This window comes from Salminus brasiliensis, chromosome 2 (assembly GCF_030463535.1).
Source record: "Salminus brasiliensis chromosome 2, fSalBra1.hap2, whole genome shotgun sequence".
Lineage (NCBI taxonomy): Eukaryota > Metazoa > Chordata > Actinopteri > Characiformes > Bryconidae > Salminus > Salminus brasiliensis.
In genome coordinates this window covers 53,581,820-53,587,819 of record NC_132879.1, presented here as the reverse complement: position 1 = coordinate 53,587,819, position 6,000 = coordinate 53,581,820, and the positions used below count along the sequence as shown (strand labels likewise).

The 6,000-nt window shown below is 42.6% G+C and overlaps 1 protein-coding gene across 2 annotated transcripts in view; it reads left to right on the top strand.

Moving 5' to 3' along the window:
• Positions 1–728: 728 nt before the first annotated feature.
• The window catches only part of foxp2 (forkhead box P2), a 120,296-nt gene continuing 115,024 nt past the window's right edge, over positions 729–6,000 (top strand). For both annotated transcript variants that reach the window (XM_072673168.1, XM_072673166.1), the window contains exon 1: positions 729–1,134. The gene's annotated coding sequence lies outside the window, so the exon portion shown is untranslated. The remainder of the gene's footprint in view (positions 1,135–6,000) is intronic.

Below are 6,000 nucleotides of genomic sequence, written 5' to 3'. Positions count from 1 at the left end.
TACAGCTCATTAAACGCTGTGGTATAAACACAGTGATAGCCAGCCAGCCAGCCAGCTAACCTACCTAACTAGCTGGAGCTTGTGTTTACGCCACCATTAAGACTCACGAGCTGCTAAAATTATTTTTTGTAAATAAATAAAAATTCATAAAAAGAGTCTAAAAAGTAGCCCACAGCTATTTTACAGCGTTTTTATGCACTGGAAAACTGCTAGAAAATTTTTTTAGAAGAATATTATTATAATGTATAAGCATATTTAATAAACGCATATAGATAGCTAGCTTATATAAGCAGTACACACACACACAGACCTTTTTTCATCTACATATCTATCTATATTAAAATTATACGATTTAATATAGCTAGATTAGAATCACTATCTACTGTTTCACTTTATCAGAATTAAAAAAAATATAAATAAAAATATTTTATATAAACTCGTCCAGTTTTTAGTGTTTCCTCGCGTCAGATTTATTTATTAGTTAATCAAAAAAAATCTATATATATAAAAAAAAACGTATTTTAACTTTTAATGAGTTTTGTGTTTGTTGTTGTTTACAGAACAGGTGGACGTGACGTCACACGGGGTCGCAGTACGCCAAAAAATAACAAAATCCTCCTCCGCGGAGGAGCCTCCCCTGGGGGGGCTGCTTTCTAATCAGCTAGTCCCAAATACTCGGCGGAATACATCTTGATGTTGAATCGTAACGCAAAAAAAAAAAAAAAAAAAAAAACAAGCTGCAGCCTCGCATTGCGCCTCGCGCGAGAGCATTGTAACAGGACTCAGTGTACTCGCGTGCTTTTTTCCCTGCCTGTGTTGCATTAGTAATAACAGCAGCACCCTGACTGAAGACAGGAGGCAACGCGTGCATCTCCGAGCGGAGGGATACCTCGGCTTTTTCAGCTATTTACTGCGCGGCTTGTTGTTCATTTTTTAATTTTTTTTAACCTGCTTTTATGATTAACTAGTGCGCGCACGTGCGTTAGCTAGCCTGTTTCCCCCACGACGCCGAAAGCGAGCCAGACTTTTGTGCGCGTGTTTTCACGCAGACCTTTGTGTGTTTGTGTGTGTGTGTGTGTGTGTGTGTGTGTTTTCTCTCTCTTGTACCCACGGAGGAAATAAGCGCGTGCTCTGGTGAGTTTCCACTTTCCACTCTTTTTTATCGCTTTTCCCGGAGTTTCACTCCAGCTGTTTAATCCTCGCGCTTCAGCTCCAAAACTTCGGCTTTCCAGAAAGGCATAGACTTTTAGTGCTTTTTTAAAACTCCTAGTTACTCGTTGCAGGGGTGGTAGATAGCTAGTTTGCTGCTAAAGGACCCCTCGCGCCCCAGCCTGGCTGTCCAGCGTGGGTCACCCACAAGTCAACAGAGCGCGAGGGACTCAGCGAGGAGACTCCTCACTCCTCAGCTGTGTGCATGCACCCCAGGCTCTGCAGCCAGCTAGCTTCACCCCTGTTCATCACTGAATTACTGAGGATTTCACTTTGCAGGAGTTTATAAAATCGGTAGTTTGTTAAAGAGAGCGTGGAGACTCAAAAAAGAGGCAGGGTTAAGTTGGGAAGAAATGGAGAGTTTAAAGTCACAGTGTGTGTTTGTCAGAAATTGGTGCATTTACAAAATTAGAGCACGTGTTTCCTTAAAATACAGTTTAATACGGTTAATTAGCAATATTTAACAGTAATGACCTTTATGGTTAGAGTTATTAATTAGTTATACGTGTCTTATAATGCATAAAGATGGTTATTTGAGAGATAAAAGGCTGTATTTATTTTTTTTTATTACTTTTATTACTTTTAATTTGTATTTTTCGGAGTGAAAAGGGAGAAAGCAGTGATGCTGGTACTGAGCTTAACGAGGCTGACTAGCTGACTAAGTGCCGTCTGGTGTCTTATGAGCTTTTCTAGACTTTTAGAGAGCTACATGTTGTTCTGCATTGTACAGAAAGTTAAAACTGTCCTAGTAAGTATTTTCATAACTTTATTATTTAACTAAATTATTGTAGTAATAATATTAATAATTATTATTTTTTTATTGTTATTATTATTATTATTATTATCATCATCATCATTGTCTTACCGTATTTGCTTGCTCCCATGCCATGGTCCTTGTAAAATCCTCATAGTGTGAGAACTGATTGTAAGTGGTATTGAATGAATGGATGGATGGATGGATGGATGAGTGATGCAGAATACCGAGCCAAAGTCAAGGAGCAGCACTCCTCTAATCCAGTCCCATTTAATGGCAATATCTGAGTAGCTTGTTGGGTAAAGGGTACCTGCTAAATCTGTTAAACTAAATCAATAGATTAGGTGACCCCCCCCTCCCCCTCCTGCCTTTTAACGGCTAACAAGGTGTGTGTAGTAGCCCAGCTCCAGTGGTGACCCGTGATTAGCTTCCAAGCTTTCACCTCTGTGTTAGCTGGGGCCGAAACCCCTGGTTTACTCTGGCAGCCGTGCAGGTGAAGTGCAGGTGTGTCTCACACCATTTCATCACTCAACACGCGGCTGCTTCAAAGTAGTAGTAAAGATTTCGCAGAGCACACCTCGGCGCCTCCGACCTCTGTGTGCAACCTGAAGCCTGGCCCTTCGTTAGCCCCACGCAGTCTTCTCCAGGTGATTTTAATTAGTGCTGTCTCAGTGCACCCACTGTGGAGGAGAGGAGAGGAGAGGAGAGGAGAGGAGAAGAGGGGGACGGGATGCACGCACAGTGCCAGCGTGAAGGTTTGATGGGGGGACAGCTGACGGGTGACCCGTGACTGGGGCCCAAACCCACATTCAGTCCTGGCATTTTGCATACATCCCCAGATTACGCCATTCATCACGGCCGCTCCGTGCGCCTCGCTGATAGGAAAATGTATGGCCCCCCTGGATTAATGTGCATGCATTTCGTTAAGTTGAAATCATTTGTCAAAATTAAGGCTGGAGCTGACTGCTTGTAGGTTAATGCACATATCCCTATTCTGTCCCGTTTTGGCATTTCAGGCCAGAGCATGCAATTATGCTCTGTTTGCACAATTATGATCTGTTTGTTCACCTTTAAAAGGTCAGCTCACACTGCTTGTGCTTATTTTACCAATTCTCGTGAATGAGCGGCAATTTTAGTCAGTAGTGTTAGATGTGTTTAGCAGATTTCTGTGCCTCATTCATCAGGAAAAAGCTTTGCCATTTTTACTTTACCCCAATTCAGCCTTTTGCGCTGTTTTTACACCAAAATGCCCTCTTGCACGACCTTGAGGTGTTGCACTGTTTTGGGAAAAAAAGCAAAAAAGCAAAAAAAAAAAGAAAAAGAAAAAACAACGGCCGTGATGTAGCTAGTTTGCTCTGCCCGGTGTCTCTGCTGGCCTCTCGCTGAAACCTATGGATGCCTAAACAGGGTCAAAAAAAATGCTAATGGAAATTAAGCTCGAAAGCCTTCTGTTTTTATCCACATTAACTTCACAGAAATGTTTCCATGACAACCTCCATGCAAGTAAAGGCAACCAGAGGTGATCAAGTTTTTTTTTCTCTCTCTCTCTCTCTCTCTCTCTCTCTCTCTCTCTCTCGCTCTCTCTCTCTCTCTTTTTCTCTTTCTCGCTCTCTCTCTCTCTCTCTCCCTTCCTCCTCCAGTAAGAATGGAATTTGTGTTGACAGTTCTGGCCTTTAATAGCACTTTTGTGCCGCGTGAAAGTATTTGTTTACCAGGATCATATGCTTCTAGCTGTCAGCCCAGGAGAGATTGACTTCTTTAGATAAAAGACTGTATTACGTGCTTAAGAGGCCCTCGCGCGCCATAATTATCCACATCATCGTAATGGTGTTTTGTGTGCTTCAGTAACTAAGAGAGCTGAGAGCTAAGGCTTTTTTAGTTACGCTCTGGGTCACCTATTAAGCCTCACTCGAGCTGCTGTTTTCAATGAGAAAGAGCAGGGACTTTTGGCCAGGAAAAAAGCTTTCTCGGGTGGGGTCAGCGGATATGGATTATACGTGGATTGCAGTCTAGGCTCTGGACAAAAAAAAAAAAAAAAAAAAAAATATATATATATATATATATATATATATATATATATATATATATATATATATATATATAAAAATGTCCAGGATGTCTTGTGTGAGGAAAAAAAGGCAGAGCAGAGGAACCGTTCAATTTGGGTTTGTACTGATGACCTGAATCCTTGAACCTCTCCACAGTCCAACTGCTGTTTGCGTCCAATCAAACGTATTCATTTTGGGAACATCTCCTCAACCTTAAGCCCATGGTTGGCCTGTGGGTTGCTTATGAGCACAATTCCTCATGAAATGTGGAGAGCTTTTTTTATCATAGCTTTTTATCATTAGCCACAAGAGAAGATGAACCTTCCAGCATGATCTGTGTGCTTGTGTAGGATCAGCACTGCTTTCCCAGTCTCGTCCTCCTCTCTCCCATTCGTCCTCCTCTCTTCTGTGGTGTGAAGGCATGGCATGCGTCTCAGGCTGAGCTCACAGATTCTGAGCAAGGTGACAGCATGCTGGTGTGAAAGCGCCTTGGTTTCAGGGTCCAGCCTGAACGAAAGCTCGGGCGGAGGGGTGTCATTTGTAGTAAACGGCAAGGTCACCAGCGCTCAGATCACGCTCGCCCCTGGCCTGGCTGTGTAGTAAACAGTGAACCACATCAGGGGGAGACAAGAGAGCGGTGACCTTTTTTTTGTTGTTGTGCTTATTGACATTGTTTCGTTTGGTTAAGTGCGTGGGGGGCATGCCCTACTTGCTTAAAAATTATATTGCACTTTTTTACAATCAGAGCATTTAAGCGGAGTGACGACCTTCTTGTAACGGGAATCTCTGAGGACAGTGCTGTTAGGAAAGAGGGGGGAGAAAAATCTGTTTATTTCGAAATGTTAAAAAAAACGTAGGATTTGTGACGGTAACATCTCCTGACAGGCGTATTAGGCTGCAGAAAGAGCATCGGGCTTGGGGCTGGGGGCATATGGTGCTGCCTTCTGCTGGCATAGCTCTAGAACAAGTTGCAACACTCTGGCAGGGTCACGACTGTCTCAGGTTTGTTCCTCCTGCCTCCCTCTAAATAAAAACAGGGCAGAAAACAAGCACATTAATGCTGGCTTTGTCTTTCAGAAGGGCACAGCAAATGTTTTCTGGTTGACTCCTTGGCCTCAATTCTTTTTCTCAAAGTCTTTTTTTTTTTAACCCTTTCTGTAAAAAAAATAACAAAATACCGGTGATGTCAGATGCCTCGTGAGATTTATTTTTGCATTATTTTCTGAATGAAATGAATGGCTGTTTTTTTTTTAGGTACCACACAAGAGAAAAGGGGCTGATCAGTGGCTAAATAGCTTAAAATAGTCAGAAGTGTAGTTTATTATGTAATAATCTTTTTTTTAAAACAGCATGCACTGATGATATCACCGCTTTAACACCATTAAAATTTGTCATTCGTTTCTAATCGTTCCCTTCCCTTACTGGTGTTAGCCGGCTGAACATTGCCCTCCTCAGAATGATCGCAGCAACTGCTTGCAGAGGCTGCGGTTCTCAGGTCTCCACACTAGAAAAGCCCGGCTCTGTCTCACAAACTGACAGTATGCACTCAGGGGCCATGCAGGAATGCGTTTGTGGATAACACAGGAGCCTTTGTTTTGTTTTCTGCACAGGGATGTTCCTCAGTTGGCAGCGTGCTGCGGTCGGAGACGCGGGCTGTGTAGAAGGTTAATTATACCCGAGTTCGTACCTGAGAGGCTGGCGTCTTTGATAGGGCCACTCGCAGCATATGGCCTCAGCAATACAATGGTTTATTTTTATGATATTTGATGAGTGGTTTTTAATTTAGATTGTCACTCCTGGCAACCAGCAGGGCAGATGGTGCAGACTTGAATGCCCATCAGAGCCTAAATACCCTCTAGGCAGCTGTTGCTAATAAACTTTTTTTTCAGTTTTTTTGCTGTTTTTTTTCCCCGCGCGCGGTTTAGGTCAAGAGGAGTCAAACCTGTTACAACACCTGTTTCTGCATATGTAAATCTGTTGTTTTGTCAT